This window comes from Phodopus roborovskii, unplaced genomic scaffold, assembly GCF_943737965.1.
Source record: "Phodopus roborovskii unplaced genomic scaffold, PHOROB, whole genome shotgun sequence".
Classification (NCBI taxonomy): domain Eukaryota; kingdom Metazoa; phylum Chordata; class Mammalia; order Rodentia; family Cricetidae; genus Phodopus; species Phodopus roborovskii.
The window spans coordinates 10,709,435-10,725,702 of NW_026126651.1; the positions used below are offsets into that span (position 1 = coordinate 10,709,435).

Genomic DNA, 16,268 nt, shown 5'->3' on the forward strand with positions numbered 1-16,268 from the left:
TGGCTTCCCAGCTCTCAGTCTAGTGGCCCTTAGCTCCTTCTTGTTCAGGTAAGCTGTCTCTATGTGCTTCTACCGCATGGTCTTGTCCTCTCCATCTGCTTCTGGGTTCTAATTCGACTCAGTGTTTATGTATGGGTGTTTGCTCCTATTTTCAACAGGCATTAGTTGAGGGCTCCATGGAGAAGTTAGTTGTTGATCTCACTCTCCGGGAAGGGCATTTATGATAGCCTTTCCACGGAAGCTGAGATTGTTAGTTGGGAGCAGTCTTGTAGTTCCCTCGACCTTTCTTTGTGTTCAACTTTATCTTCAAACCAATATTGGCTCCCTCTTTTATGTTCTCTGTCTCTGTCTCTGTCTCTGTCTCTGTCTCTCTCTCTCTCTCTTTCCTATCTTCCATTCCTAACCAGGCTCAATCCTCCTGGTCGCACATGCCTTCCTCTCCTCCCTCTCATTTTCTCCTACTTCTCTCTCCATTTGCTCTCCTCCCCCACTTCACCTGAGCTCTGGGGGACTTGTCCCTTCCCAGTTCTGTGAGGGACTTTATATGAATCTCTTAGAATACACCTTGTATCCTAGTTCCTCTGGTAATGTGAATTATAGGCTGGTGATAATTTGATCTAGTTCTAAAATCCATATATGAGTGAGTACACACTGTGTTCCTCTTTTTGTGACTGGGTTACCTCATTCAGGATGGGCCTTATTCTAGAGACAGGAGAGAAGCCCTAGTCCCTACTTCACAGGACCTGTCACATCTACATGACCCCAACTGGATGGCATTCCCCTACATATGGAATTGTGGTGGGGGGATGGGAGGGGAGGGTGTTTAGAGTGCATGTGAGAGGGCAGAGAAGGTAAAAGGGAGGGAAGGAGGGAGGGAGGGCTGGAGGGGAGGGAGGGAGGGAGAGGGAACTGGGATCAACATGTAAAATAATAAATTAAAAAAAAAAAATGCTTTGACTCCAAAATTTAACTTGAAGAACAAGTTACTGGGGAAAAGGATTTCTATCTTTGTTTCCACAGAAAATGAAAAGATGTGGATTCCTTCCAGATTAATGTGGTTTGATCATGCCAGACCGCCTGAAACAGAGTACAAGCTGATTCTACATTCAAAACAGCTGGACAAAACAGCCCTACAGACTACAGCTAGGATATCTGAATCTTCTTCGAATCCCCCAAGACAGCGTCCCTTACCAGCAGGAAGTAGTTTGGAAAGAACGACGCCCAAATTCCCAAATATTGTGTATAAATGTTTGTTTTCATTTAATTGGACTTTGTTATATAAAATTAAATAAAAAAAAATTAAATAAATAAATAAAAAAAAAAAGACTTCTAGCAATAGTGGAGAGAGTACCTGAACTGGTGTTCTCCTGAAATCAGACTGGTGTCTCCCATACTCCCCTAATTGCCATCATAGACCTTTCATCTAGTAACTGATGGAAGCAGATACAGAGACCCACAGCCAAGCACTGAGAAGAGCTCTGGGAGTCCAGTCAAAGAGGGGGAAGGGAGATTATATAAACAAGGGGGGGCAATGTCAAGATCATGATGGGGAAGCCCACAGAGACAGCTGATCTGAGCTTATGGGAGCTCATGGACTCTAGACAGACTGCTAGGGAGCTTGCATGGAACCGACCTAGTCCCTCTGCCTGTAGGGGACAGTTGTATAGCTTGGTCTGTTTGTGGGGTCCTTTGCAGTAGGACCAAGGTATGTCTCTGGCTCATGAGATGGCATTTTGGAACCGATTCCCTATGGTGGGATGCCTTGCTATGTCTTGATGCAGAGAGGAGGAGCTTGGTCCTGCCTCAACTTGATATGCGCTATGCTTTGTTGACTCCCCAGGGAAGGCTTTAACCTTTTAGAAGAGTGGATGGGGATGGAGGGATAGGCAGGAGGTAGGAGGTAGAACAGCAGGAGAGAAGGGAGGGGAAACTGTGGTTGGTATGTAAAATAAATAAAACATTTAAAATAAAAAATTCAGAATAGAAAACAATGAAATGTAAACAGAAGCAATAAAGAGAACCAACAAATCTCTGAGATGGTTCTTTGAAAAGATAAGATTTACAAATTCTTGGCCTAACGAATCAAATTTAAAAAGGAGAGGACTCTTAATAGGATTAGAAATAAATAGGGAAGCCTTACAACAGACAAGATACTTTAAAAATGTATATCCCATATAGTTGTAAGTTGAAAAGAAGTAGATTAATTTCTAGGTTCAGTTAAACCACCACAATTAAACCAAAATAAAGTTAACAGCCTCAACAGACCCTTAAAAAATTTGGAAATTAAAATAGTAATAAAATGTTCTCCAGAAAAAAAAAATGTCCAGGACCAGATGAAGTCCAGAGACAATCTTTTTTAAACTATCCAAAGAAATAGAAACAGAAGGTTTATTTCCAAACTCCTTTTATGAAGCTAAGATCACCCTAATACTAAACAAGGTAAAGCCCCAAGTAAACTACAGGTCAATAACATTGACAATATAGATTCAATACTTGCAAATAGAATACAGACATCTAAATGGAAGAGATTATCTACCATGATTACATTGGTTTTATCCCTGAAATATAGAAAGAGTTCAACATACAAAACTAAATAAATGTAAAAAAAAAAAAAAAAAAAAAAAAAAAAAACTTTATAAGGAGATTGAAGGGGAAAAAATCTGTATCTATTGAGATAACCAATATGAATTTATTTTTAAAGTTCTTGTGAATTAGGAGCAGAGAGAACATACATTACTATAAAAATATGAGAAAGCCACAGTGAACATCATCCTAAATGGGGGGAAACAAAGCAAGATAGGACTGTCAACTCTCTTTACTCTTTTTCAATATTATTCTGTAATAGCTGGAATAAAGCAAGAGAAAGGAAATTAAAAGCATACAAATAGGAAACCAAAAAGCAACAGTATCCCTATTTGAGGATGATATCATACAACGATGCCAAAAAATCCCACCAGAAAATTTCTACTAGACATGGCAAACAAAAGCAGCTATGTGGGAGAATGCAGAATCAACCTGCATAAATCAATAGTTTTTCTATACACCAACAACAAACATAAAAGATAGTTCATGAACACACTCCCATTCATGATAGTGAATGAAAATAAAATACTGAGGGTGAGTGACTGGGAGCTCTTTGTCTCTGCAGACTGCATGTTCTGTGTCGCTCTGACATATGGGAAAGAAGATGTTTTAAGTCCTGTAGTTCGATTCTTCTGTCCCACCAGCTATCTTCCAAATAGTTACATGGAGACTTCTTATTAATTATGAAATCTTGGCCAATAGCTTAGACTTGTTGCTAACTAGCTCTTATAACTTAGCTGACTTCTATTAATTTGCATTCTGCGTTATGGCTATATTAACTTTATTCTGTACTGCCAACTGTCTTGAGCTTGCTTAGGGTGAATTTGGTTTTGGGCTCAATGAAAACATGTTTGCAAACCTGTAATCCTGAGGGCTAGATCCAGCCTGAGGTACATATACCAAGTGTGCCTTGTCCATTCATTTACTTACATAGTACATGCCTTGTACGCTAGTCTTAGTGACCATTAAAGATAAGCACAGAGAAGGACTTTTTGAATGTGGGTTCAATAGCCCAGGGAATGGCTGCAAGAACTGACAAATGGTACAGCATCAAATTTAAAAGCATCTGCACAGCAAAGGAAACAGAGTAAAAAGATGACTACAGAAGAGTAAAAGGTTTGGCGGCTACACACTGACAAACATGTGATTAATAACCAGAAAGTATGAACTCAAAAAAATAAGCACCCCCAAAAAATCAAATAAATAGGCCAATGAATTAAAAAGACAGTTACTAAAAGAAATATAAATCACCTAGACTTGGTCGTCAGAGAAATGTAGATGAGCACATACATTCCATCTCTGCTGAGTCAGGATAGCTGAAATCAGGAAACAAATGCTACGGAGAATGTGTATAGAGTGTCCTTATATACTGCAATGGAATATACATTAGTATAGATATTATAGAAATCTGTATGGAGGACCTTGAAGAAAACTAAAAGTAGAGCTGCTACATGATCCAGCTATAACTGAAGGAATATACATTAGCATATGTCAGCGAGACTTGCACATCTGTGTTTATTGCTGAACTATTCACAATAGCCAAATTACATAATCTGCCTAGTTATCCATGAACAGATGATGGATAAAGAAAATGTGGTAAATAAATATATACAATGGAGTTCTGTAGTCATAAAACAAAAATTGACTTATGTATTTTTCAGGAAAATAGAACTGGAGGTCATCATGTTAAATAAAATAAAATAAATAAAATAAGTCAGATTCAGAAGGACAAGTATTGCATGCTTTGTCTCATATATTACATGAAAACAGAATGGAGAGAAGAAGGGAAGTAATGGGGACAGGAGAAGGTAATGGTAGAAGTGAACATGACACTAGGGAAATGTCCACAGATCCACATGGAGATCTCCATAGTGGAGAGGCTACCTTAAATGCCCATCCCCGATAATGGGAATGATGACTACCTTAAATGCCATCCTAGAGCCTTCATCCAGCAGCTGATGGAAGCAGAAGAAGATACCTACAGCTAAACACTGAGCAGAACTCTTGGAATCCAGGTGCAGACAGGGAGGAATGATGAGCAAAGGGGTCAAGACCAGTCTGGAGAAATCCACAGGAACTGCTGACCTGAACAAGGGGGAGCTCATAGACTCCAGTCTGATAGCTGGGAAGCCAGACCAGGACCTACCCAGGCCCCCTGAATGTGGTGTCAGGTGGACTGGACAGTCTATGGGGCCTCTGGTAGTGGATCAGTATTTATCCCTAGCATATGAATGGACTTTGGAAGCCTATCCCACATAGAGGGATACTCTCTCAGCCTAGATACATGGGGCAGGATCTAGGCCCTGCCCCAAATGATATGACAGACTTTGAAGATCCCCTATGGAAGGCCTCACTCTATCTGGGGGAGGAAGGGGGAGATACGATGGTGAGGCAGAGGAGGGTAAGGGAGGATGGGAAGGAGAGGGAACTGGGACTGAGATGTAAAATATGATTGTTTCTAATTTAAATAAAAAGAAGTGAATATGAGTTTTTGAACTTTTCTTTTGGGTGAAATGATTAAAAAAATTGGAAGGTAACAAAAATTAGGCATACAGCATAAAACAAGTATTTATCTTGAAAGAGATATATGAATAAAAATTGAGAAAAGCCCAAAAGAGTTGAGATACTTACAACTGAATGAGTCTTCCGGAAGGGAATTATAATCACTCTGTCAATAAAATATCATATTATCAAAACTTGGAACCTAGACTGGAATTACTAAAAAAACAGAGAAAAAGAAAAGATCACCCTTTGAGTGTTAAGTTTTCAGATTAACTGCCTAATTGACTACAAAGAAGTTGGCATAAATCACTCTGAAGAGAGAAAATTGAATTCTAGCCTTGTCAGGTATGGTTAAAATATGACAGTTCTAAATAAAAGAGCCAAAAAAGCATCAAAAGTTTTCATTTCTCTGAAGACAATTCTTACTAAAATTTGATGAATCAGGTATTCTAGGTTGAGTCCATAAAAAAACAAATAAACAAACAAACCACAGTACTTCTAGTTGCCTTTTTTGTAGATCCCAAACCTATGCAATATGGTATTGAGTGTCCTGCATATCTTCTCATAGAGTAAGAATTTCCTGGTCACATGTACTCCAGTCCTAATAATAGCTAATTTTTAATTTAAATCAGTAAACTAGCGTTCTGATTGGTAACTCTGTGTCTCGAGCTTAGTCAGGGAGAATTTGGTAATGGGCTGGATGAAAACATGTTTGTAAGTCTGTAATCCTGAGGTCTAGAACCAGCCTGAGGTACATATAACAAGTGTGCCTTGTCCATTCATTGGCTTATATGGTACATGCCTTGACAGCATGGATCTAAGCCTATAATGCATGCTCATTCTAGTTCTAAAACCAGGACGACAATAGTTCTTATATGGGAGTATGCACAACTGAACTGCATAGTATGGAGAAATGGGTATTACTGTATGATTAAGAAAACATTAAATGAAGATTGGGCTGTGATTAACATGGTAGAGCCCTTGACCTAGTATGAGTAAGGTATAATCTATTACCAGAAAAGAAAACAAGTGAAATATCTTTACATTAAGAAAAACAAATGAAACATCACAATAAAAACACATTCACATGTGCATACACATATATACACATCCCTTGGTTTTACTTGTAATCTTACTAGTTTTTAGTTGTGAAACTCTTATAAATTCAATTTTCTAATGTACAAAATGCATTATATACCAAGTCTTGAAAAGTTAATCAGACTAGTTTAAGCAACTGCCACTTATTGAGCAAATGTTTTAACCTGTGGAAAGCCACAGGTTAAATTACTTGCCATTAACTACTCAAATTTATGTGTATGTGATCAGGACTATGATTATCAGAATCCTACAAACAAGACGTAACAGAAATACATTGCTATGAATGATATGTAAGTTACTACCATTAAAAAAAAACTACTTGGTCTTGGTATACTAACTGGCTAGGTTATTATTAGAAAACAAAAAGGTAAGCTTTAATAGTAGAGTTCTGAAGCAATGAGTTTACAGAGTAAAACATCATTTCAGCAATAGAATTTTGTAATCTGCATATATCAATGCCAAGTAAGACTTAAGATTCAAATATTACCTTTAAATTACAAATAATATTCATGATTATTGACTAGACACTTTTTTGGGGAGATCTTAAAGAGACACAGTTAAGCGAACCATCTTTAATACAAAGATTTTATTTAATTAATGTACTTATTCAGATTTTAAAAATAGCAAATATATTTAAAATAGTATTAAACATAAAGACACAGTGTAAACAATTTCAAAGAACTCAAATGATGTACTTAGAAGGGAAATTTCTAAAGGCTGGTTTATTGATTTGAATGGAACAGTTTCACTCAATAAAGATTATTAAGGTAACAGTAGTGGTGGCTGTAGCAGCAGGTGGTATTTAGTCAAATACTTCTCTTTTCCACTTACTCCCCAGCTTGATTAACACAAGCATCGAAATGACCAGGGTAAAAACACGGTTTGATAGGATTTGCTCAAGTAATTTTTCTTTTGTGTTTTTGAGGCTGGGATTCTCTGTGTAGCGCTGGCCGTCCTGGAAATTGCTATGTAGACTAGGCTGGTTTCAAACTCAGAGATCCACCCACCTTTGCCTCCTGAGTGCTGGTATTAAAGGCACGTGCCACCACACCTGGCTGTTCAAGTAACTTTTTAAAACAATTTTTACATAGTGTTTATGTGTGTATACACATGAACATTCATGCCATGGGCATGGGTCATTGTGCATCACTGCCACTTGTGGAATTGAGCTCTTTCCTCTACCATGTGGATGCCGGGATTGAACTCCGGTATCTAAGGTTGGTAGCAAGTGCCTTTATTTCAATGTGCCATCTTATTGTAACCTTCTATGCATTCTTGGCTATTTGTATAATTAGTCGAATTAGGGCTGAATGAGTCATAAATTTAAGAGGACTTCATAAACTAGCATAGTGAAACTTCTATTTGATAAATCACATACTAAGGCTCCAAAATATTTACCCATTATTACTTATTTACTCTTTGAATTCAGATTTCTCATAGTAAATTACCTGATTTTTCTGTCTTTACTATATTACATTAGCAGATAACCTTTGTGCTTTGTATACTTTTACATAATTTGAGCAGATTAATGTCCCCAACTACTTTATCACATTGTTTCAGTAATAGGAAATTCTGTCAGACACACTGGACTCAGCTCTTAACTCTCTTCTTTTGTCATTTTTACATTTACAAGGGCTGATTCAATCATTCCATTTGTTTTAGAATTTACTCAGATTTAGCAATTTAGGTAGGTGTTAACATGAGGGAATAGAGTAAGCCAAGAACACTCTTCTTTCTCAAGAAGCTCAGAGGGAGAAAGTCAAAGTTACATATCAGCAATGCCAGACAAGTGGCAGAAGCAAGTGGGAAGATCAGAAAGGATGTTCAGAGAGATAGATGCTTGGAGTTGTCTAAAATGAAGAAGGAATTACATTCAAAAGGGTTCTAAATGATTGGCAAATACTTAAGTTCTCCTTAAGCAATGGTTTTATGTGAACTATGGGAAGATAGGTGTGTAAGGAAGGTAGGGCCTATGTCAAGTAGATCTTGTTCTGAATTTAGGCTCAAATTAGAGACCCCTGGTGAACCACTGATGTTATGAATAGAAAACGTGATCATTAAAAAAGAAAAATGTGCATGATCAGGACACTCAATACCAAAATATGGGCTAGCATTTTTTTCTGGTTGCTAGGGGATTTATGCCCTTTCTTGTTGATTTTATTCTAGCTCAGAAGAAATAGCAGATAAATATTAGTGGATACTCTCATAATTGCACAATCATTGGATTGCTCTAAAACTGTTAACACTTTTATAGGCCCAATTTCCTCTTGAAAGAATTTACTGAAGATACATACAGGGATTATTTTTACTGTTTTACAAGGCCTGGATAGTTCTGGCTAAATAGTGGACACTATGTTTGTTCAAAGCATGGATTAAGTTGCTTATAAAAATACATGGTTCTTTTACATTTGAAATGAGAAAATATTAGAAACCATTGAGTATCATTTAGACTAAAGTAATCTAAGGAATTTATTGCACACCTAGATACTAAGTTACTTTTCTTAAAAAAAAGTGTTTAAAAACAATACAAGTCTGTTACAAAAAGTATGTGAAAATGTTGTCAGGAATAATTCACGGTAACAATTTTTACCATAGACATTACTTTCTCCAGCCCACTTTGAGATAATCTCTTGTCATAGTGAGGTCTGCCATGCAATTTTAGATTTTCCGGCCTCAGCCTCCTACTCGCCGGAATTCGAGGCAAGTACCTTCATGTCAGTAATGTTTCTAAATTTTAAAAACAATAATCCAACATACATGAGTTAAGACATCAGTGGCACATACAAGAATACTTGTGTAACATTAACTAAAAAGATAATTTCTTCAGATTGCTATGAGAAATTGGGATTCTCTGCACCAAACTGGATTGCCATTTTGACATCTCCTAATTTAAACTTTTAAGCTTTTTAGAACTCTGGTGTTTTGGCCACATTTTGATAATTCACACTATTATAAAATTAATTTTCTTTTTCAGACACCTTCTGTTTATGCGGGAACAGCTGAAAAGATTTCCACATCCTGCAATAGTAATGTGCTTTATAGTTCAATGATATTATTTTATTTTGGTTGTATATTTTAATAATTTGCAAAGGTAAGTCCTCAGAAGGTTACATTTTTTCTTACTTGTCCTTTCCATAAAATACAATTGTAGTTTCCAAATAAACATCTGTAATAGGAGGGAAAGATGAAAAAAAAAGCCTAGATACGTTTAAAGTATCTTAAAATTTGACATTACAACAATGCCATTTATTATTATTTATCCTGGAATGTCTTACATTCTTTTTCCCCCTCTTGTTTTTTGTTTTGTTTTTTAAATAAATAGTTGTTTATATTGGGGAGATTTTACACACACATACACACCCACATTTGTGTAAAGTCTAAGTAACGAAATAGTAGATTGCTACGTGTGATTGTTACATTTGAGTACTTAGATGGTTAGGGCTTATCCACAATGTTACAAGCCAGAAAATGCCTTAGCCAGTCTTTATAATTTCGTGGCAATTGTCAAATCTATTAACAACAAAACTGGTCAACAAAAAAAAGGTCACTGGGGTACCATTAAGACACAGGGCTTTAGCAGGCAGGGTTCAGCTGTTACACACATCAAAATTATCGTCTATGCACGTGTGATTCAGCCGGCCGGCGGGCGGGTTACTTCTCTCAGCTGACAACACTGCAGGACCTGAGCTTTTTTTTTTTTTTTTGAACCTTCTAGTATGGCAAACCAGTAACATATCCTGTGCTGGCAGAGGCCGGAGCTGATCACCTTGTGTGCGGAAAGCTTGTCCGCTGCAGCGGGTGAAAAAGGCGTCTCGTAGGTAAGCCCTGGCAACCGAAGCCTCCCTGCTGCGCCCTCCCCCTCGTGGCTGGGGACCCCGCATCGGGCCGACTTTCGGAACCCATTAGTCCGCCTAAGCGACCCTGAGCCTGTGCTGCTCACCCCGGGGCGGCTCGCCCTCCCCCCACCCCCTCCCAGCGGAGCGGGCACACGGAAGCTCAGCAGCCCGGGATGGGTAACGGGGATCAGGGCCCAAGAGCGAGCATCGAGCCTCTCCCAGCCGTGTGTCAAGATGGCGACAGTGCCTGGGAGGTTCCCATTGAGCCCGAGGCCATCTCTCTCCCTCTCTCTCTCCCCTCCCCACCGGTCCCCGCGCCGCCACCGCCGAAGGCGAGCTGGGGGGTGGGGGGGGGGTGGGGTGGGGCAGGGGAGAGAAGAGAGGAGGCCTCGCGGAGGAGCCGCGGTCGGGGGGCGGGGCTGGGCGGGGCAGAGCGCGGCGCCGTCCCACGCACGCGCGACCTCGCCGCCTCGCATCCCGCCGTCTCCCTGCAGCGGGGCGGGGGTGGGCGTGGCGTGGCGCGGCGCGGCGCGCTGCCTGTCGGGATACTCGGCCCGCCCACCCAGTCCTCCTGGCCCTGCGCCGCGTTCGCGAGATCCGTGTTTTCTCTCCGCCAAGATGGTGGCGGCGCTCGTCTCCCGGCGGCTGTAGGAGAGACGACGGGGCCTTTCGTCTTCGCCAGCACCGCCCACCACCCCCCGCCGCCGCCGCCGCAGCCGCCGCCGCCGCCCCTCCTGCGCTCGCTCGTTCGGCGCACCGGGCCGCGCAGCCGTCTCCCTCCTCTCCTCTGCTCTGCTCAGTCTGTGCCTCCTCCTCCTCCGTCCGTCCATCCGTCCGTCCGTCCTAAGCTGTGCGGACGGTGGCGCCTCCTTCTGCTTCGCGTCGGAGTTGCTCGCCTCGCTCTCCTCCTCGCTCTCCTCCTCGCTCGCTCGCACCCCGCCGTGGACACACCGCGCCTGCTGCAGCCCACCACCAGCGCAGGCGCCTGGCCTCCTCCCGGCCCCGGTTTCCTGCGGAGGAGCGCGGGTCCCGCATGAGCTTCGGCGGTGGCGCCAGCGAAAGGGAACGAGGCGGTGGCGGGCGGCGGCGCCGGACGAGGGCGACTGGAACCAGTGAGGCGGCCGCAGCCGAGGCGCGGGGGCGAGGACAGGTCAGTGCTGCTGCTGCTGCTGCTGCGACCGCGGCCCTCGCCCGCCCGGCGCGCTCCCCCCCCCTCCACCCGTGGTCTCTACCGCGTGTCCCCCCCACCTCCACCCCCAAGCCCTCGTTCGTCCCCCTCCTCCGGGCCGCGCAGGCAGGGCTTAGGCGCCTGCCCCCGGGGCCCTCACCGGCCTCTGTGAGCGAGTGCCTGGGGCGCGTGGTCCGGAGGGGCCGGTGCCAGGAGTAGAGGCCCTGGTGGCTGCGGCTGCTGCAGCCTTAACTGTCAGTGCTGGCTGAGCGCAGGAGGGAGGGTTTTTGTCGCCCGCGGGTACCCGAGTGGGGCCCCGGGTGGGGCGGGCGTGGAGGGGCCTCGAGATCGGGGACCCCCTCATCGGAGCAGGGGATCGGAGAGGCAGCCGTGGACTTGAGGCTGCGAAGGGGGGCAGGCCTTTTCCTCCAAAGGGGCGCTCTGGGTTGGAAGACATATTTAGACGTGTGCTTGCTTAGTAGGTTGGGGGTATTGGGGGGTGGATTGGAGAGGAAGAGACGGATGAAGCCGCAGGCACATCAAACCCAAGGATTGCGCTCTCCCTCCGTTTCTCCGTGTGCTGCTCCCCAACAGAATCCAGTAGTTGTTGAACGTGAGTGAGTGGATTCCTCGGAAACTGTTATGTTACATTTAAATGCAAACCTGTAAGCAAGCAGTTGGCCTCCTCCTCCTCCTCTTCCTCCTCCTCCCCCTCCCCCTTTTTCAGTTGAGAAAATGAAAAGGACGTTTTCCCCATCTTGATGCGGAGGCTTTTTGTTAAAAGAGTCAGGATTGAATGTGCTAAATTCTCTTAGCCCTAAAGGGAGAAAAATGTAATTTTAATACTTTAAAGACTGGAATTATTTTCGAAGATTTTTTTTTAATTTTTGTCATTTTTAAAATGACTTCTTATGAGCATGCTAAAGTAGAACATTACAAAAATCTCTTTGGGATTGTATTAAGTAGCTAATGTGTTGTTGCAAACGTAAACTAAATAGTATATGGGATGTATGATCCACGGTTATCTTCAGTCGTGAAGGACCCTGGGTATAACCCATGATTTTGGGAGAAGCAGGAGATTGTTTTGGAAAGTCCGTTTGAAATAAAGATGACCTAAAATTTAAGAAACACAGCTGTTAAAAAGCTACATATCAAAGGCATGCCACTACCAAATAAATCTTGTTGAATAAATGGGAAAGTGACATGAGAAGTGTTTTCCTCACCCCTTAGGTTAGTGGCTACTCTTAAGATATCTTTGTCAAATCATGCAAATTTAGAATTTAGGAGAGATAGAAAGAAAATTTTTGTCTTGGCATGTATGATAGAAATTGCTTTGGTATTAGATTCTCCATTTAAATCAAGTCTACTTACTGCATTTTCAAGGAAATGAATACCCCATCTATGTTGCTGGTAAGCTTTAAGGATGACTGTAAATCCTTAAATAGCATTACAAAAAAAGCCTGTGCATCAAAATCTAACAAAAAGGAGAGCTCCTATAAATAATTTGCAATCTATATTTTTTTAATAAGAGATATTGTGCATAATAAAAAGATGACTTGTAGCTTTGCTCTCTAAATCAGATGGTAAGCTGTGAAAGACCTCTGTCAATGTTTAACTTGCACTGGTGTGTAGTAGCTCCCACACACACACTCCTTTGGACCTTGCCCCCATACCTGAGGAGTTTAATTTTATGGAGTTAGAAAATCCCTTTTGCATGCAAATTTTCTAGGCATCTTTTGTTTTTATCCCTAAATCCACCCCCACACCTTTTTAAATTTTTATTTCATTTTATTTCTTTAGAAATAAAATGTTTACTGTTAAATCAATTTATATTCATATTAAGTGAATATGCAGCTATTAAAAACATCAGTGTTCTGATTTTTGAAGATGGAAATGAGTTTTCAGAAGTGGTCTTTCAGAAGTGTACTTTCAAGCACAAAAAGCATGTGATGGGGCTGTATAAAAATAGTCTTTAAAAGTCTTTGATATTCTCTTTATTAGGGTTTAGGATAATAAGAGTTTTGGATGGTTTTGACAGTTTTATTCCTCACTGATAAATATAAAGACAGTGTTAAGCCAGGCATAGTATCTCACATCGGTAAACCCAACAATTGAGAGGATGAGGCAGGATTGTGGCAAGGTCAAGGTTAGCTAAGACTAAGAGATGAGGTGAGAGCATGTCTCAAAAAAATAAGTTAATGATTAGAGATGTGCTAAAATATGGAGTGGAAATAGCTTTGAGGTTTATTTCTTTATAATTTCCCTTTAAAAAAAAATTACTTTTCAAGACAGGGTTTCTGTCTGTATCCCTGGCTATCCTGGAACTAGCTCAGTTGACCAGACTGGGCTTGAACTCACAGAGATCCCCTTGCCTCTCTGCCTCTGGGATAAAGCCACCACCACCCAGCCTGGAAATAGCTTTGTAATTAGAGCTTGATTTCATTTTTGCTGAGCCATGGTTTTATCTATAAACAGGATGGTAAAGATATCCCAGGTATGAGGATTAAAGACTGTATAGTGCCTAATAGGTTTTCACCTTTACGTTAGCAGATGTCATACCCAGTTTTTCTGAATGATTTTTAAGCACTTTGCATATAGTGGTCTATAGCCGGTAAATCTATTATTGTTTTCTGTCTCACTGTGAACTCAATCTTTTAAGTGTAAGGATTTCTATTGTTTAATTAAAAAGTATCTTTCCAGATGCTTTTAGACTGTTGAGCCTGTTATAATATCAAACACTGTTTAATTTACATAAATAAAAAGACCCCCCTCACACACACCTTAAGTAGAAGTGTATCTCATAGTTAGAGATAATGAGAAGTACTAAGATCAAAGCTAATTTTCATTAAAAACTTAGGATTTGTTTAGCTGGACTAGGGATTGAACCTAGGGCCTCTCATGTGCTACCACCTGGTTGTCCTTTTTGTCCTTTTCCACACAGGTCTCATTAGGTTGGCCAGGTTGGCCTTAGACTCACTCTACTCTAGACAGACCTTGAGCTGGGAGTCCTCCTGTCTCATCTTCCATAGTTGCTAGATTGCAGTGTGTATTTGTGTTTCTGTCTGTATATTATTTTTCTTTTGCGATTTTATTTTATGAGAGTTTTGCCTGCTTGTATGATTGTACCATATGTGTGGTGCCTGTGGAGGTCAGAAGAGGGTGTTTGGTCTGCCATGACTGGGATTATAGACAGTTGTTAGTTGCTATGGAGGTTCTGAACCTAAATCTTCTGAAAGAGGAGCAAGCACTCTTTAACAGCTGTGCCATCTCTTCAACCTCCTTTCCTCTCCCCTCCAACCCTTCCCTTTTTCCTTGTGACAGGGTCTCACTAGCCTCTGAAACTAGCTATAGAGATGAAGCTGTCCTCCAACTCAAGCAGCCACCTGCCTCTGCCTTCCCAGTGCTAAGGACATCAAGGCAAATCCTCCTATAAGCCCCATGTTATTATTTTGTCACCTCAGATTTTAGGCTATTAGAGAAAATTCAGGGGGATGTGAATACTCAGATCATATTGTAGAATATGCCTGAAATAGTTACTAGTATATTGACAAATGGTCAGATAATCTTTCTGAATCATATTTAAATACTCTGAACTAGATAAGGTTATATGGCTAAAAATACAAAAACTTGCCTATCATTTGAAGCTGGTAGTTTAGTCATTTATTGCACATAATACCTTTTTTTTTTCTTTTTTCTTTTTTTTTTTTTTTTTATAATGTGAAATCTTGTCAATCTTGTCATGTTATGGAACTTAATTCTCTATGCCTTTCCAGTCTTAGGGCAGTTCTGTAGACTTAGTATCTCTTACCCCTTAGCTACAATTATAAAGACATACTAATTGTATGTTTTTTGGGGAGTGTGGTGGGGATACAATTCAAGCACATATTGTGTTTATGTCTTGGTTCCAGCTCATTATTCAGTATCTGATTTGTGTACCATGTACATATGCATGGTATGTGCAAAATAAAGTAGATTTGCTCTGGTACTTGGCCTGTTAGTATTAGTTTTTGGTTAGTGATTGCTGTAACTTCTGATAATAAAGCCATAGATTTTATAAACCTGAATAGTCTTCTGCCTGAGCTTCTGTATATTTTTTTTTAAACATGAGGAAATTAAAGAGTTTTTTGAGATGGTTTTCTTTAATATATCTAGGGCCAGAATCAGTTTGGAGTCTGGCTCCCAGGTCAGGAGTCTTACAATTATTGGCAGGTGTTCTGTCCTATCTGTTTAGAAGAATTATTACACTTACATTGTAATTAACCATCCACTTTTATGGAGGTGTGTATTTTCCATATTATTAATAAAAGTTAACTCTAAGGAAATGCCATAGACAGGGCTTTTATTCTTTCTAATAATGTCAAATAAAATTATATTAAGTAGAAATATCATTATTTTTCTCAAAATTTCTTTTTCCAAACAGTATTTGAAATACTTAAGGGTGCTTTATTCTGTCTTAACAAAAGTGCCTTATTGATAAATACACATCAGATTTCTTCTCATGTTTTCACTTAATTTCAAAAAACTAGTTATAGTTCCTTGATTTCAGTAAACTAACAAGTGAACTAACTGGAAAGATTATTAGTACTATCTACAAATGAAGTAATTTTTTTTAACACTTTTTGGGTTCAAGTATAGATCATGTATATTTTTTATTTTATGTCTTACTTCCCCAAAGCCACACAAGAAATAATAAATACTTCAGAGCTTCAATGGTTCAGGAAACAAAAACAACCTGGTATTATTGAAATATAGGAAAGAATGCACTGTACTGCCAGAAGGTCTTTATTCTTCTTCTGTCTTTTGAGCAAGAATGAGCTAAAAATGAGCAGACCTTTTATCTTTCTAAGGCCCTGTTATTCTGCCACAAGAAAGCATTCCTGCTTTCTAGTTACAGATTATGTTGCTCATATGTAATACTTCTTGAAAATGGATTGGTTCTGTATAAAGTAACTTGCCCAGGAAATTTGTAATAGGAAGGGTTATGGAACATGGTTTTCTGTTAACTTGCTACATGCTAAATCTTTTAAAGAAATATTATTTGGGGACATTTTTATTCCTTGTTTATATATTTTGAGAAAAAT

The 16,268-nt window shown here is 40.3% G+C and overlaps 1 protein-coding gene across 3 annotated transcripts in view; it reads left to right on the forward strand.

Moving 5' to 3' along the window:
* The first annotated feature begins 10,969 nt into the window (after window positions 1–10,969).
* Window positions 10,970–16,268, forward strand: part of Ube3a (ubiquitin protein ligase E3A) — a 72,668-nt gene continuing 67,369 nt past the window's right edge. For all 3 annotated transcript variants that reach the window (XM_051174326.1, XM_051174328.1, XM_051174329.1), the window contains exon 1: window positions 10,970–11,169. The gene's annotated coding sequence lies outside the window, so the exon portion shown is untranslated. The remainder of the gene's footprint in view (window positions 11,170–16,268) is intronic.